Source organism: Equus caballus, chromosome 22 (genome assembly GCF_041296265.1).
Source record: "Equus caballus isolate H_3958 breed thoroughbred chromosome 22, TB-T2T, whole genome shotgun sequence".
Lineage (NCBI taxonomy): Eukaryota > Metazoa > Chordata > Mammalia > Perissodactyla > Equidae > Equus > Equus caballus.
The window spans coordinates 41,837,137-41,855,237 of record NC_091705.1 but is presented as its reverse complement, the minus strand read 5'-3'; the positions used below and the strand labels follow the sequence as shown (position 1 = coordinate 41,855,237).

General features: G+C 44.4%; 1 protein-coding gene across 7 annotated transcripts in view; it reads right to left on the bottom strand.

The window, feature by feature from the left end:
* The window catches only part of TSHZ2 (teashirt zinc finger homeobox 2), a 439,082-nt gene that overhangs the window by 161,315 nt on the left and 259,666 nt on the right, over nucleotides 1–18,101 (bottom strand). The gene's annotated exons all lie outside the window — the stretch shown is intronic.

Here is an 18,101-nt window from a genome sequence, read left to right as displayed (position 1 = left end):
TTTATTTTCATTTTGATAAAAAATTAATCCAATTATATCCTGAGTCTCCAGGATAATGGACTTCTAACGAATACTGCTGCGTGAAATCAATGTCTACATGTGTGTTTATTCTCGTGATTGAGTGGGTGCCCAGTGATCAAAGAAAAGGGCATCGCTTGGCTTTTTAACATAGTGTTTCTCACTTTGTGGAGGCTTGCACATTTTCTCAGTTCCCAAGTTTGGAAAATGATTGTAGCTACATCTTCTCCACTCAGCATGGTGACACCCATAAGTCTGGGCAACGCCCGGGGCCACCATCTGTCTTCCTCTCCTATGACTTGGCTGCGCAGCGTCAGAAGACAGAGCCAGGACTGCATTTCAGCGCTGGCCCTTGTGATGGACCTGGGATGTCTACGATCATTTCCTCTGCTGCCTTTCATATCACTGAACTGAAACGATCAGACCTGTCAAGAGCGGGGGCCCCAGATGAAAGGCCAGTGCATTAAGACAGAGCATAATTGCCAGCTTCTGAGTTTCTGACATTAATCGTTTTACTGAAAGAAGACAGTGGAGCTCCTCTCTGTCTCTCTCTCTCCGTCTTTCTCTCTTTTATTGCCAACACAGGAATTATGAAGGGTGGGGGTAGGGAAAAGAAAACCCACCACCACCAAGGTTCGCTAATTAAAAGTAATATGTTTTCCCATTTTTTTGGCAATTTGATAACGCAAAACACTTACTTGGGGGCCACAGGGGGAAACAAACTGAGACAGATAAAAAATGTTTTGTGTTCATCCAAGCACAACTATGTTAATGCGTATTATCCCATTAATGTGCATCAACACCGGGAATCGGCTCACCAATGCAAGCAAGAAGCATACACTTATCATCATTTGATAACATGTTTAATGACAGATTGACGGGAGATTTGCAAATGTGAACTGGCATCAGTGTTGCTAACTTCAGCTTCTGCCGCCGCCTCTGCTATGCCAGCATATTTATGTGCATAATTTGATTTCTCAGCCACACTGTTAGTACATTTTTAATATTAACTATGCACGAACAGACAGCCGAACTTAAGTTGCACTGATGGTTGGAGTTCATTAGATTGAAAAAGATGGGCAGGCGTGACTAAGATGGAGGTGGCAGTCCAACATGCAAGAAGCAACACTTAACAGACACTCTCCATACGCAACAAGCCCAAGTTACACGTTTCCTGTGGTTGGAGGTGGGGAAGTTCTTAGGAGAGAGGGAAGAAATGGAAGAAGAAGAAGAGGAAGAAGAGAGCCCCTGCCCTGGGCATTCAGTCAAGAACTTGACACAGAGCCCAGGGGAAGGCCAGACACGTTTCCTTTCCTTCCTCCCCTTCCTTTCACCCCAAACTCCTCCTGACTCCACACTCAAGTCCTTTTTGCTTCCTCTGGAGCAGGGGAAGATGAACGCGTGTTCATTCTTCATTAACCCAGGTCACGAGGCAGCCGCTCAGGAAAACCTTCTTTATGTGGGAATAGGGTGGATCACGTCTACTTGCAGGAGGCATGTCAATCTGTCATGAATTTTGCCCCCATTGCATAACACTTGCGGGACCCAGGTGAGTGACTCCACCTTGCTATGTCTCCAGTTCTTCTGTAAATGGGCCTATTCCCTACTTCACAGGAGGAGAAAGCTCAAAGAAGCTAAAAGAGAGAAGCGTGAGCCCAGCGTTTGGCACATAGCAAGCTCTGAATATATGCTTATACTTATTATCTTATTTCTGCCTCTTTTTTGTCTTGGTAACTTAAAAAATTTCTAAGGCTGCTTCCCAGATCCTGGAATCAAGCAGATCTGGAGTTCAAATCCGAACTCACTGAAGGCTCTGTGGTCATGGGCGAGTCACTTAATTTCTCTGACCTTTGGCTACTTCCTCTGTAAAATGGGGGTGACCCCAGGGACACAGGTGGTGTGACGGCAGGGAGGATAAAATGACAGAAGGCATAGAAGTGTCTAAAAGAGTGCCTTGGACATAGGAAGCACTGAGAAGTATTAACCCTTATTTTCTTCGGGGATCAGGACAGTGTATGTGTTCTGGAAGGGGGCGTGGAATCTATCAAATACACGTTCAAATTCTGGTTTGTCGCTTCCTTAGCCTTTTTAAGGCTCTGTTTTTTCCTCTATGATACGGGGATCCACAACGGAACCTACTTCCCGGGATTCGGGGAGGACATAGGGGAGAACACCGGTCATGTGCTCCCTCAATGTTCATGTTAAGAGTCATTGTTATTAAAGTTTGTGTCTTCAGGGCTTCAGTGGTGCCTGGCACATAATCAGTGCTCCATAAATATTTGCTGATTGCACAAGTGAGTGAGAGCACTGTGCTATTAGGCAAGGTCCAGCTTCAGTCCCGGGAACAGGGCAAAAGGCCCACAGGAGGCTGTTGCTGATCCAAGTTGCGAGTATACGGAGACCAGGCTTTTGAAAGCCATCAGAGATGCAGGTGAACAGCCTTCCCACGCAAACCAGAGAGAGAGGGGGAGCTGGCCTGGACTGAGCACCTACTGTGTGCGTCGTGCTGGGAGCTTCCTCATTTAACCCTCACCACAGACTCTCAGTGGGATAGTGTTATCCCCATGTTATAGGTGAGGAAACTGAGGTTTGACTCTAAGCCCCTCGAGGGCAGAACAGGGGCTGCAAAATAGACAATGCTCAATTCATATTTGTTGACTGGACCTCAGAAAAGTCCGTAACCTGCTGACAGTGACACAACTAATAAGTGACAGAGTTGGGATTTGAGCTCAGTTCTGACGCCCAAGAATGTGCATTTCCTAGCTGCACCTTTCAGGCTGGAGATCAGAAGGAATAAATACAAAATGGCTGGCTGGTTGCTGTGTGCACTGCTCTTTGTATCTGAAGGTGGCATTCCTGAGCTGAGGCACATGATGCCTCTCATTTGTCTGCTGTCATGACAGGCTTTGCAGGGAGTGTCCACACCCTCAGATGGGGTAAGAACCTAGACACAAGTGAAGCCCACCTGAAGAGGGCGCTGTAGAGATGCCTTTGGCTTCCTTGTACTACATCCTACGCCCCTCTCCTGGCTTCTGCAGGTTTTCCCCTCTGACTGATGCACTTGCAACCCTCTGCCGTGGACCGCCTACGGCTACTGGAGCTGCTTTGCCTGCACGCGCAGTGTGCCCGCAGTGTCTGCAAGTTTATGCCCCCGATGGCCCTTCACCAATGACCGAGACGGGAGGCCCAGAGCCCAGTCCTTACCTCCAGTTTTACTGGAAGTCAGTCACACCTGCTCATTTGTGTATCATCTATGGCTGCTTTCCTGGTGGAAAGGCAGAGTCAAGTAGTTGCAATAGACACCGCATGGCCTGCAAAGGCCATATTTACTACTGGTCCTACGACAAAACAAGTTGGCCAACCGCTGTGCTGGATAATGCTTTGCACACACCCAGCCCTTTCTCACCTCAGGAACTTTGCACGTGCTATTCCTCCTGCCTGACATTCTCATTCCTTGACTCAGTGGATGGTCAAGTTGCTTCTCATCTTTTTAGGTCTCAGCAAAAATGTTCCTTTCTCAGAAAGGCCTTCCTTGTCCACCCATCTAAGTCGCCCTCTGCTTCCCTGTTCCAATGCCCTGTATTCTTAGCACTTACAGCACTGAAATTATTGCCTTTGTTTACTGGCTGCTGTGCCCTCCTTCGTGACCAACCAGTACAGAGGCTCGATGAGGGGCAGAAACCTTCTCTGTCTCGCTCAGTTCGGGATTCCAGTGCCTGGCCTCGTCCCTGTACAGAGCATGCATCCAAAAATATCTGTCGACTGAATGATGTGGAAGAATGGAAAATACTTCCGTGGGCTGCATTCAAACGAGCTGGTTCTAGAAACCAGGTGCTCCATTTAGATGGTGCTGGGCAATTCGATCCTCATTCTGAATCCTTACTCCCAGAGCAGGGGGAGCATATTTCATCCTCGAGCTACATTAGTGCCTAGACATTTATTACCTCTGGTATTAATTTGCTTGTTTTGCCACATTATATAATGGGAGGTCACTCTATGTTATAAGCTGTAATTTTTGAATTTTATGATATCAATTGACCTGCTTCAGGAACCTGGCTGTAAAAAGCCTCACTGCCAAGGGGTCAAGAAAAAGTTATGTTGTGTTAATGGTTTTAATTAACGCATTAATTTCACAAAGTTTTTTGTTGAGGGCTTAATATGGGCAGGGCCCGTGTCTGAGGTCTTCAAGGAGCTTCCTGGTAGGGAAAGAAAGGCACATTCACATGCACGTGCATCTGCGATCCATTCTGTACACAGCTGCCAGAGTCATCTTTAGAAGTACCAACTGGGTCATGCCATTCCTCTATTTAAAACCCCTCAATGAGCTTAGAATAATCCAAACTCTTCACCATGGCCTGCACAATTGGGTCTGTGCTAAACATTCAAACTTATTTCACCCTGAGCTCACAGAGTTCCAGCGACAATGGCCTTCTATCAGTTTCCTCCAACATGCCCAGCTCATACTTGCCTCAGGGCCTTTGCACCTGCTTTCCCTGTCTGAAATCCTTTTTTGACTCATTTCAGGACTGGCTCCCTCAACCCTTCATATCTCAGATGTCGCCCCTCACCGAGGCCTTCCTGGAGCACCCAAAGTAGATTAACACCACTGCTGCCCAGGCTGTTAGTACTTTATTTCTTTCTTTCATGGGATCTGAAATGATCTTGTTTATTCATTTGTTTCTAGCTGCTTGTCTTTGTCCTCCTATAAGATCTGTGAGGGGAAGGAAGATGTCAGTCTGTTCACCGCTATGTCCTTGGAGCCTAGCACAGTGCCTACACACAAAGAAATACACAAATAACATAATTTCAGATAGCTGTAGATGTGATAAAGGGAATAAAACAGAGTGATGAGAAAGAGACACATGAGAGGGCTGGATGGCTTTAGATCAGGGCTTAGTAAACTATGGCGTGTGGGCCAAACCCAGCCCACCCCCTGTTTCTGTAGGGTTCACAAACTAAGAATGGTTTTACATTTTTTTCTGTTTTTATTTATTTATTTGGTGAGGAAGATTGGCCTTGAGCTAACATCTGTTGCCAATCTTCCTCTACATTTCACATGTGGGTCACCACCACAGCATGGTTTGACAGGTGGTGTGGGTCTGAGCCTAGGTTCTGAACCCGTGAACACCGGGCCACCAAAGCAGAGCATGCGAACTTAACCACTATGCCACCCGGCCAGCCCTGGGTTTTACATTTTTAAAACGTTGAAAAAGAATCAAAAGAAGAATGCTATTTTATGACACAAGAAAATTATATGAAATTCAGGTTTCAGTGTCTATCAATAAAGTTTTATTGGAATATAACCATACCCATTCATTTACATATCACTTGTTACTGCTTTTTTGCTACAGTGGCAGACTAAGTAGTTGTGACAGAGACTGTTGTGGCTGCAACTCTAAAAATTCTTACTATCTGGCCCTTTGAAAAATGTTTGATGCCTCCTGATTTAGATTTTCAGGGAAGATGATATTACGTTGAGATTTCAATGGTGAGAATGGTTAACATAAGGATTGGAAAGATATTTGAAGTCCTGGAGGTAGAATACACACTCAAGAAATAGTAGTTCTTATTATGATATGAGCTTTGAATTCTGACTTTTAATCTGGCAGTTATTTGCTGGGAAAACTGGTGCAGGGTAGTAAGCAGAGATGAGCAGATCTAAAGGTGACTACTGCATCAGTCCTTGCAAGACATAGGGTGTGCTTCAACTAACCTAACTGCTATGGAAACAAAAGTGGAAGGGGTGAAGTGGAGAAAGCATTATGGAGGTCCAATCAAGAAAAATTAGTGATGAAATGGAGAGAAGTGGGAGGGATGAGAGAAAGAGGCGAGTCCATAGATCCTAAGCTGGGATACCAAGAAAATAGTGGGGCCACTCACTGTCATTTCAGAATCAAAAAGTTAGCAGATGTCAGGAGAGTGAAAAGATGGCCTAGGTCAAGCTTGAGCAAGATGAATTGGATTCAGGGTCATCTTCCCCGCAAAACCAGTAGCGTCCCAAGCCCTCTGGGCATACCAATCTCAGCCCAAGTTGTAAAGTGTTGACTCTACCCAATGCTTCCAGGAGTGTGCGTCTGATCCACGCTGAAGAGTATGTGACCCAAAGGCCAATTAAATTCAATCTCCACATTTGATTGGCACACTTGGGAAACAGGCACTATTTTCATGGAAACTCCTAAGCTGGTGGGCTATAACCTTGGAGCTGGTCCAGGCAATCTTGACATTCGCCTGAAAATGAAGACAACACCAAGGAAATCTGAGCTGAAAGACCAGGAAAGCTCAAGTTCTGATGACATACATCCTTTCAATCCAGATCCATCTGTGCACGAAACCAGCCCTATCCTTGGATGAGCTGATCAATTTCCTGTTTTACTAAATTTGACTTGACCTGCAGTCAATTATAAACAAGAGATTTTGCGAAACACAAGTTAGAGTTCACATGCTAAACAGTTAAAACTGTTAAAACCATTGCTTCCAAAATAATTTTATGGCCCCATCTTTTCAGAGTTAGTATGAAGCTAAGTCAAGAGGAAGACCTATTCCCTTGACCACCAATCAAGGCTCTTCAGATGGGAAACTCCTCCTGATAAGTGGAAACAACTGAGTTGATATTGTCTATCCCTTGAAGTGATCTCAGCAGAGTCATGCAAACTTCTGGACCACCTCCCGCTTTCCTAGATTTTGGTTCTCTCCTTTGGTTGCCTCTGTACTCCAGCTTCTGCTCTCTGTTTAGGCCTCTAATGGATGATCTGGATGGACTCGCCATCTTGGTTTGACTTGATTTTGTGCACTAAGCTAGAATCTTCCTGATAGTTGGTGCTTCATCTTCACACAGGACAGCGTCAGACAGGCTCAAAGACTGAATGAAAGCTAATGAGGGCAAACTTTTTAGAGCACTTACAATATGCCAGGTACTGTGCTTAAAGCAGTGGTTCTCAAAGGGTGGTCCCTGGACCAACATCATGTTATCATCCGGGAGCCCGTTAGAAATTCAAATTATCTGGCTCCACCCAAGATCTACTGAATACGACACTCCAGAGATGGGGCTCAGCCATACAGGTTTTAACAAGCCCCTCAGATGATTCTGATGCACACTCAATTTTGAGAACCGTTGACTTAAAGTGTTACCTGGATTATCTCTTTCAACCCTCCCCAGCAACCCCTCGATAGGACAGTTATCCCCATTTTATAGACGAAGACCCTGCAACTTAGAGATGTTAGGGCATTTTCTCTTACTGCTAGTGACTAGAGGGACCTGGATTCAAACTCAAGCAGCCTGACCCACATTGCTCTCTAGTGCTCTCCAGGAAGGGTGGGCATAGCCACTCAGTGCTCGTATTTGCAAACCCAGTGCCTGGCTCACATTCCAGTGGGCTGGCAGAAACGCTGCCTCAGATTGACATGTCCTGTTGCCTTTTGCCGATTCCTAGGGAGCCACACATTTCTTAGTCTCCAACGAGCTTTCCACTTAAAAAAAAAAGATTGCAAGAAAAATGAAAGGCAGTCACAAAGCAGAATCCCAGCTTCCGACAAACCTCACCTCAGGTCCACTGGGGTTCGGGGATCGCTCGGCACAGGGAGGAATTTGTGATTATCAGTTCGCAACCTCCTCTCTTGAAAATCACCTGCCCCTTCCAATTGCCCTGTTTTGTGCACTGCGTTTCTTCCCAGTTAATACTGTGTGGTTACAGACGTCACTTGGCTCACGGTGATTTATAAGCAATCGCTAATGTTCAGTTATAATTCCCATTTCAGATGCGAAAATGGCTCATCATATTGACCACAAGGGCCTCTCTACAATGATGTATAATTTAAAAATTAACACGAGGACAGAGGAGGCTCTGCATTTTTGAACTGGGAACTTAAAGGATTCAGAGGTTAAAACTTGATAAGGTGAGCTCAAGGAATGAGATGAGTTATTAAGCAAATGCCTCTGCTACATGTTCCCATGACTTCAGAGCTTTTCTAGCATCTTCCAGTTCACTTGCACTTGTCAAAGTGCAAGCCCACAAATGTATATTTATATTTGGGTATTTTTCCCCATTGTTAGGAACATTCTCTAATTCCTGACACAGACCTTTCTGATATAAAACATGCTGCCGGAAAGCAAGCAAAGCAGAAAAAAATCAATGCTTGATCTCCAGCAGGGGCCAACCAGACCTCAACAGCAAGAACGGAAAGAGCTTCTGGGGGTTCTCTGGGGAAACCCCATGGCTGCCTTTACAGCATCATTGGCTCTTGGTGGAGATGGAGCTAGAGGACTTTGCACAGGACAATATGTAGCATGCCCATCTCCGGGGAAGGGGGCAGTGGCGGTGACAGAGGTTAAAAAAAAAAACACAGGCAGAGAAGGAGACAGTGAGCTTGTGCAAGAAGGAAAAATCAGGTGATGTTTTTGCATGTGTAATGCTTGAGATACTTTTCTGCTTGGATTGGTTCAACCATTCATGGCCTCGTGACCAAGTCGTTTCCCGGTCTGCTCCAGCATCAAGCGGTTACAATTATGGATTGCAAATTTATTGACATTTGACATCTACATCAGCCTTCCTCTGATCAACAGGACTCTCTGCTGCCAAACTGCATAATTACGGAAGATTTCAGCAGTCACGGGGATGCCAAAAAGGTCATTAAATCATCTTGAAAAAACAATGTGTTCCACCATTTCATCTTGCCAGTAAATCTTCCGTTGAAGTCGGGACCACCTAGTGTTGATGCTCAGAGGAGGGGGTTGAATTACAGAACGGAGAGAGGAATTAAATTAGGATTGAAAAATAGGAAGGCGAGCACAGCGGGGACCTTTCGTGGTGTACTTCATAATTCCTGGAGAAGCATAAAAATAGTGGTTTACTTCGATCAAAATGGATTCTTCTTAGGAAACAGACAGTAACGGCATGCTTGGGAGTTGGGGGTGGCCCAGGGGAGGTGCGGGGAAAGCACCTGTATCCAGGCCCTCCAGAGCCCACAGGGGGTCCCGCAATATGAAGCCGATAGAATTTGTCCTAATGCCCTGCATGTCTCCTTTGTCTGACATCCTTTCTCCTTCCTAGACAAGCACGGTTCTGAGTGTCCCAGAATCCCCTTGGAGCCGCTTGTTCCTCTCCATGCTCCTGTCTCCGCTGCGGTCCAGATCAACAGTCTTTCCGCTTACCCTCCCACAGCCTCCTCAGTGGCCTCCTGCTTCTGCTCTTGACCCCTCTCGTCCATTCCACACTCAAAAGCCAGAGGCCCCTTCTAAAAGAGCAAAGTAGATCATGCTACTCGCCTGTTTAACCCCCTTCAATGGCTTCCCAGTGGGCTTAGGGAAATAAAATCCAAAGTTCTTCGGACATTCTACAAAGCCCTGATGGGCCTTGTGCCCCCTCCCACCTCCTGACTCATGTGGTACCCCTCCAGCCCTAGCTCTCAACACTCCAGCTTTTTCCTGAATCAAACACTCGGATGTCCCACTTTGTCACATGACTGGCTCCTTCTCAAGCTTCTCATCTTCTTCCCCTGACTGCACCCCCACATTTAAGGTAGGTGGCCCTGTCACAGTCCCCCACACTACCCTGTATTTCCTTGGCAGCCCCTCATTCTTGGAAATTGTTGTTACTTTTATTTACGTGCTCAATAAAGGTTAACCGTTAGTATTATTGTCAATCCGTGTCCTCTGATTAGAATGTAAAGTCTGGGCTTCTCTTCTTCTCCAGTGGAGCCCAGCACTTAGAGCAGAGCCGGGCACATGGCAGGTTCTCCAAGAGCGTGAATCAAAGGACGACTGAATGGAGGTCCCTGATCCTCCGGCCGCAGAGAACGCAGAACGGCTGGACTCATTCAGCTGAAGGCATCTGCTCCCACAGGCATTTGCACCTCCAGAAAAGACATTTCTTAGGCCAGAGGCACAAGCCTCGTGGCGGTGTGGGTCCTCTGGACAAATCATTTTCACGGCCGGCTGGGAACGTTTCTCACTTCCTCATACTTTTCCGGGCTGTGCAAAGCCTGTAGATTCCTCCACATTGGCTTCTGTTACGCTCTGGGCGCTGTGCTAAGGATTTCACATACTTTATCTGTTTGATCCCCTGGTTGATGAATGACACAGGTATTACTGTCATTTCAGACATGGAGGATGTCAAAAGGTCCCTCAGCTATGATTGCCTCTTAGATACTGTCACTCTTTTGTGCCCCTTGGTCTCCCACCAGCCCAGTACTTCTGTGTAGTCGCGCCGAGCACAGTTAAAGCCTCGATGGTGTAATGTCTCTGTTCCGTGATGGACTGTCAGCGTTCTGGGGGCAGGGCCAGTCTCTTGGCTGCTCGCCACTAGTTCTAGCACCAGCCACAGCCCCCAACATGTCACAGACATTTATTCTTTAATGAAAGGTTTCATTTTTGTGTTTCCCAAATGGAAGTTCCCAAGACAAGAAATGTGACTCGGTTCCAGCACGTTATAATTGCTGCTGTTGTTATTATTATAAGTGTTAGACACATTCACCCAACCTCGATTCTGGCGGGGCTGTATTGTAGCAATTATGAGAACAGCTCTCCTTAGCTGAGGATTTCTATGTGCCTGATACTGCACAAGGAGAATAATGGTAGGTCTTCTTTAATTTTATCCTAATAACGCTATGTGAGGTGCGCCTTCATGCGGACACTTGGCAGAAGAGGCAGCTGAGGTTCAGAGTGGTGACGTGATCTGCTCTAGGTCCCTCAGCTGGCAGTGGAGACCCAGCCCCAAGGCCAGGCCTCATCAGTCCCAGGCCATGTTCCTCCCCTCTGAGCATAGCCGCCATATGCTTCCTGCATGCAATTTTTAGGCATCAGGAAGTCCTCGTCTCCCGGGACTTCATGACAGGTCTTCTTTCCGCCTCCAAAGCCCTCCCACTTTTTATCCTCTTACATGCCTGGGATGATGAGGTCCTGATTGGTTCTTTGACTTCTAAGCCAGAGCAAACACTATCCAATAGGGGCCCATCTCCATGGTTACTGCACACCAGAGAATCCACAGGAAGGAACAAAGGGGAAGTGGAGGCTACAGCAAATATGGGGGGAAGGGGAAGTCATAAACAATTAAACACGACAAAATCCCCTGGCGAACAAAAATAGGATTATTTGACTGTGAAATCGAGTAATGTAGCATTGAAAATAACACAACCTGAAACATCATTTTTTTTCCTGCATAGATGAAAAAACACCAGATAAAACCATGCACATTGAAAGTACCAATGTGCCAGAGGGCCTGAGTGGTAGAAAGTCGTCTGTGTCTAAGATTTGGGCTTTCAGCATATTTAAACTTTTTTTTTTTTTTTTTGCCCTTTCATCTTCTTTACCCTGCTGGTAACTTGTGGATGGTGTTCACACCTCGCACTTTGGTGTATCACCCAATAGAATCTAACCCCAAGGATACCAGAGAGGTGCCGAGAGAATTTTTGGCTAAAATTCTGGCTGGAGGTAAATCATTCATTTGTCCACACTTGATTTTCAGCTCTGCCACTTACTAGCCGTGTGCTCTTGCTGACGACGTCATCTGTCTGAGGGCTGGTTTCTTCACCTCTAAGCTGGTGCAATCACGGTTCTTTGTTCATGGAGTTCAGGGATAAGATTAACTGAGACAACATACGGGGACGGCCGAGCACCCATAGCCAGGACACTGACTGCTCAGTAAATATCAGTCCTCTGTCAATATCAATGACAGGACAGTATTAAGAGTGAACACTGTGCCTGGTACTGTTTAAGCCCTTCCTTTTCTTCCCACATTTAATCGACTTCATCATCATCAACATCATCATCTGCACTGAAAACTCCAATGCAGATCTTTCCAAGTATGGCACAGCCACTGGGGATTTCGGACCACAGCAAATGGAACTTTTCAAGGTAGCTGGTTGCAGAGAGAGAAAGAGGGAAGTCAGAGGGGAAGAAATGACCAGTGAATGCTATATAGTCTATCCTTTCTTGGGGCACCCAAACACCACCCAGTACTTCCATCTTCCCCAAGAGGTATTTTAGTTAAATCTGTACTCACTCTCCTTAGTTCTTCAAGTAAAATGGCACAATCCATTTCACGTCTTGATTTAAGCCTTAAGCAAACAAAAGGGGATTTTTTGGGAGGCAGGCGATCAAGGTGGAGAATAGAGAGAGGAGTGAAGTTCGTCAAGCACTTGCTCTGTGGGCAGACCCAGTGCTGAGCACTGGCCTGGCAAGTAATCCTCCATGCAAACTGAGGCGGGGGGGAAGGGACTGCAGTGGCTGCAACCCCATTTGTGCCAGTCTTCCTTATCAATCTGAACACAGATTATTTTTTTGAGTTTTCACAGCATCACTAGAAGATTAGCCCAGTTGGAATGCCCTCTATTCCTAAATATATCATATGCCTCTTGCAAGTAAAAAACAAAGAAATAAACAAAGAAAGAATATTCAAGGAGAAATAGCCACCACCACTTGCAATATAGCCCAGGATCCCTGGATTTTGGGAAGTGAATGTCTCAACAGCAGCACAAAGTTCTCTAACCCCCCTGAATGTGACGTGCGCCTTCAGCTCCTGGCATCCCTTTTGCCTGCCAGGTGAGCCTCATGTAACATTTACACTGGATTTAATAGGAGAACATGACATGCGCTGATTTTCAACAAACTCCTGTTCTTTCAGAGGAAGACTCAGGGAAGAAAGCAACTGCACACCAAATCCATTTCTATTTTGGTACCCTTAACACATTCCCTTATCTCCGTGGCCTACATATCATTTAACAAACTGCCCGGCGATTCTTGCAGGGCGTGGCGTCATGACTGATTTAAAATCCCCGCATTGCTAAAACTGCATTGTTCTTCATCAAGTTGAGTCATTTTTATGTGAAGTGTCAAGCTCCCTAACAAATAACTCCTGCCAGACAAATCAAGTTCCTCGTCTTAGAGCCTCGGCTAAATAGTTTATAGCTTTAATCTGCTCACCGAGGTGTGCAGTCTATGACAGTAATTATAAATGCAAGGAGAAATTATAGCTGAATGCTTTAACTGCATTAGGAGCCGTTTGATGAACAATCATGAGCGCCTGCTCATTTCCAACAATAGAGGGCAAGTTAGTGTCAATGCATTAGAGAGATCTCAGTTCTGCACGGCTTTTTCTCCCATTTACCACGGAATGTCACTTGTCTCCTATAAAGTAGGAAAAAAGCACCGTGGAAAGCTTTAAACTTGATAGTTAAAAAAAAAAGACAAAGAGAAATGTAGGGGAAACTGTTTATCATTGTGACTTCTTTTCTTTTCTTTTCTTTTTTCCTGTTTTATTTGGCCGTAGGTTGGGTTTCAAATTAGTTCGTTAAAAGTAACTGCTTGTTTACTTATTAGAAGCCTTTTAAAAAAATCCTTCCTCAAGTGGTTTTTGAGAAATCTTTAGAGAAAATGACTTCTTTACATGAAGGGCAAGTTCAAAATCGGCCCAGGCAGAAGCTCCAGTGGTCGCGTGTGTCCCTCCGCCGGACCCCCGCTCCCCCTCTGTATCCACCTAACCTAATGACGCAATTTAGCTCTGTATTTTCCCCTCCTCACTTTTGCAGAAAGACGTTTTTAATTTAGCTGAAGAATTACACAAATATATTTTAAAGACATAAATCCATATAAAAAATATGAGCTAATTAAAACATTGCACTCCCTGTCGCTCATGGATTTTCAATTTAGCGAAAGAAAAAAGAATTGCATCTGGTTAAATGAAAAGATGATACTGATGGCAGATTGGAGTAAATGAAAAATAATGTTACTCTATATTAAAGCACCAAATTATACACGTCAGGATTGAGCATTCAGAAGTCCAAATGAGGGGGGAAAGTGCCACAGAGACGGAGATGCGTCGATGCGCAAGGGGAGTTAAGGCAGATCGCTTGGATAAAATGAAAACATTAAAAGAGATGACGCATTTGTTTCTCACTGCGTTAGAAATGCTGTAGTCTCGTAGCTGACCCTGTTTCTGAATTCTCATTTTGCTTCCCCAAAATGAGAGTCAGGATGAGGATTTTAAAAAAAATTGTTACACATTTATTTTCACTGGAATTTGGGTCATTTCTTGGTTAGACCCTTATGGTAAATGTCTAGTTACCTAACTGAAGAAGGAAATGACAATAGAGTGAGGACGCTTTGCTTCATCCCGCAGGTCAGTCCCAGGTCCTTGAGTTGCAATATTTGGTTTGCAGCTGGAGCCTCCAAGAGGCCCAGGATTGCCCTTGCTCATCTGTCAACTCTTGCGCCACGTTTTACAGCCTTTTCTCTGTAGAACGGATATACACCTAGCTTTACGCAGCGCCTAGAAACCTTTTGGCAAGGTGGAGGAGAAGCCAAGAGGCGGAAAAAAGTTGATGAGTGTTGGCCGGTCCTGGGTTCAAATCCCACCCATATGCTTACTGTATGTTCCTGGACAAATCATGAAACTCTGAGTTCTTTGCAAAATGAGGATGATATGAAGAACCATGCCTGGCTCCTAGGAAGAAGCCAATACCTGGTAGCTTTGCTGTCTTTGCTGTCGTTAGAATCAAATAGCAGGTGGAGGTTTCCATGGGGGCCCCTGCCTAAGTTATTCATTAGGTCAACCAGGGAAGATGCTGTGGGTTCTCTGTACTTCAGGTGAGGCTGAAGAATACAGTATGGGCCTGTAGAGACCGTCTAGATCTTTCTTTTCTTATGAGCCTACTATGTGCCAGGCTTTATAGAAAAGAATTGCATACATTTAGTTAATGCTCACAACTTTCCCATAGGGGAGGATTATGTCCGCATTTTATAGACACAGAAGTGGGGCACATCTTGGAGCGAGTGGATGCATTGGGGTTTGAAGCCAGGCCCGAGGGCCTCAGCAGCCAGAGTTCTTCCCCTAACATCACACTGCCTCTGAAACCACCATTCCCCTCCTGGGCTTCCCCCCAGGACTGAGCAGATGCCCTGCTGTGTGCTCCATTCAGCATTTACCACAGAGCTGCCCATCAACATGTCTGCCACTAGCCTCAAAGGCAGCCTCTTATCCTGGTCACTGGTTTATTCCCTGGGATTAGCACAGTGCTTGGCATGGAGTGATGGCTTTCTAGATAGACGATAATGAATGAGTGAGGCTCAAAGATCATGGGAGCTTGGAAAAGTCACGTGGAATCTCTCTGCCTCCTTTTTCTCCCCTGTAATATGGTTGAATCAATCCCTACCACATAGGACTATTTGTGAGAATAAAGTGAAATAACGTTGGTGAAGTGCTTGCTGCAGGCCCGGCACATTTGGCTATTATAATCAGCATGACTACTGGTTCACCATTATATTTCCATTGCTAAATAGTCTGCTGCATAGTGAAAGCACAACCAACATTTGTGAAGGATGAAAGAAATGCGGAGAGGGAAGACAAGAAGGAAGGAAAGGAGAAAGGAAGGAAGGGAGGGAGTGAGGAATATTTATTTATTGGATGAAGGATGGTTGATGCCTCTTATAGACATTAATTGGTCCAGCCCATTTTGCTCTCCCCAGACTGCCATATAATCCATGTTGTTAGGATTGCTAGATTTAGCAAATAAAAATACAGAATGCCCAGTTAAATTTGAATCTCAGATAATAAATACTTTTTCAGTATAAATATGGTCCATGCACTATTTAGGACATACTTAGTCTAAAAACTTATTCATCATTTATCTGCAATTCAAATTTAACTGGACATCCTGTATAGCCTGTATTTTATCTGGCAACTTTACATGCTGTTCACCCTGAACATATGTTTTTATCAAATCATCCACAACAAAGGTGGCAGCTTATTGGACTAGAATTCATCCCCGCCAATGATTTTAAGGCTACGTGTGCTGCTAAGCTTGTACACTGTATTACACAGGAATATCTGTAATTTCAACTCCTTATGTATTTTAGACTCCCTAATTTTCTCTTTGTATAATTTCTATTTTTCAAGAGCATGTGGTTTAAAAGGCATATACAAATACCTATTGAATTGTTTTAGGTTACTTATGTCCAAGAATAGGGATGCACATGTAATATTTTCTAATTACTTTTTAATGAGAAGTTGAATTTCATATTTGGCAGAGAATTTCGCAGGATTTAAGACATGGCCAAGAAAGGAAAGAAAATTCAGGTCAAAGTTTGTGTCTTACAGGGAACATAGATATGGTAAAGCTGCCAAATTTTCCGTAAAATCTTGACCATGCTTTCTAAAATGTCATGTCATTTTGTACAATTTGTGCTATCATGCATACCAACTAAAACTAGAGTTCCAGATACCAGTGATCTCAATCTGTGATCATTTAAAAATATATATGCATGATCATAAGCAGTGGGCAAGGTATTACAAGAACGGTGTTCTGAAAGATGGCCCCGAGGTGGAAGAATTCTTCCCGAGGTGACCGAAGCATCAGAAAGGCACCTGTGTGCAGCTCAGGCAGACTGGAGTATCTTTAGTATTAACACAAACGCACCAAGTATCCACACCATTTTTTGTATACACACAACTCACGTGCACTCGCATCGATTTGAATGAGTCTCAAATACGCAAACCTGTTTTTCTGCAATCCTCTCTCAGAATCACAACATCTCGGTGTTTAAATAAGGGTGGAGCTTTGGTTTCACATAATGATAACTCTGTAATCTGGTGCTTCAAAGCTCCAAATCAGAAATATTTATTCTGTACAAAAGCAAAGAGAAGAGAAAAGAGCTATCCTATCTATGTATTTAACAGATTTGTAAGTATCTTTTGTGTAGGTTTTTCCAAATTATTGGTTTACCTGCACTTCCCTTGAACAACAGGTGTGTACATTTCAGATTTTGACTAAGGCTTTCTTTTTCTCCCCTCTCTATTTACATATCACAATGTTTTGGCAGTGATATTAATTTTTTTTAAAAAAATGATTACAAACCTAACAGGTGGAAAATTGGTCTTTATTGTAGCACAAATAAACAGTACCTATTTGTCCTTTTCACCACGGTTTGGATCTACCAATAAGGGACTGGAAATCTTTCTCTTCTCTCTAGGTATATGTATATATCCACCCTTCTTTTCTTTGAAGGACTGGAAAAGCATAATAGCAAATTACATAAATTTAAAATGTTATATAGCAAATAAGTAGGATGTGGCAAAGCCCCAAGCTCACGTATAGATTCAACAGATGCATTTTGGCTTTTTTTTCCCAGAGTGTGAGCTGAACAAATCATGCTTGGAAAGCAAGAGGTAAATCTGCCAGTAACACGTTTTAATTATCATGATAAAAACATGCAAACAAAACAATAGTCTTCATTTGGGCCCAGATAGCCGTTAAAGTTATAGGATGGTGTCCTCCATCAGAAGCTCTTAGATCTTCTCACTGAGGGAAAAGTCCCAGATCAGAGGTTTTTAACCCTTTATTTCATTTTGACCATCCTCACTCTCAACAAATCCCTCCACCTGACGTGAAGTGAGCCTAAAACCAAACATGTGGAGCCCCCTCTCCACCTGGAACCCCACTAGTGCCTATACTTTTGCAGCTTGATCCAAAAGTCTCCGACTTAAATGCTTTGATAATAGGGGCTCGTGAGGGCTTTTGTGTTAAGTTATTACTAGTTGTTCATATCTTATTGTGAATTAACCAAAAGAGCTCTTCTGTAACCCAGCGTGATATAAATGGAACTGGCAAGTGCCGAAGGCTTAAGTCAGGTTGGGTCTTCATCCTGGGTTACAGCCAGGGGTGGAGCACACTCTGAATATGTGAGAGAGTCCCTAGCACGTGGGGGTATCATGCTGGAGGGGAGAGAAAAGGAAGTAGAGAAAATACAAAAAGGGAGATGAAACAGACTCATTAAGACCCAGACTTGCTTATGTTTAACATTTGAAAATGGCCCGTGTGACTAGTCTGCCAAGGTATTTGACCTCAGTCTCTGTCCTCTTTCCTGGAGGTGACATAGATAGTCTGGGCACTGGTGACTCTACAAGGCATAGAATTCCTATGATACGTGATGCAAATTATCTTGAAGCTGTGGGACCCCATGTGCATTGGCAATGGGTGTGCTGAAAGCCACTTGTTTCTTTTTGTAAAATAAAATCTCAAGGGCATGCATTACATCTATCTTTGTTAAAAGTGACTTCTGATATTAGTCTGTTCTAAGGAAAACCAAAAAGTGA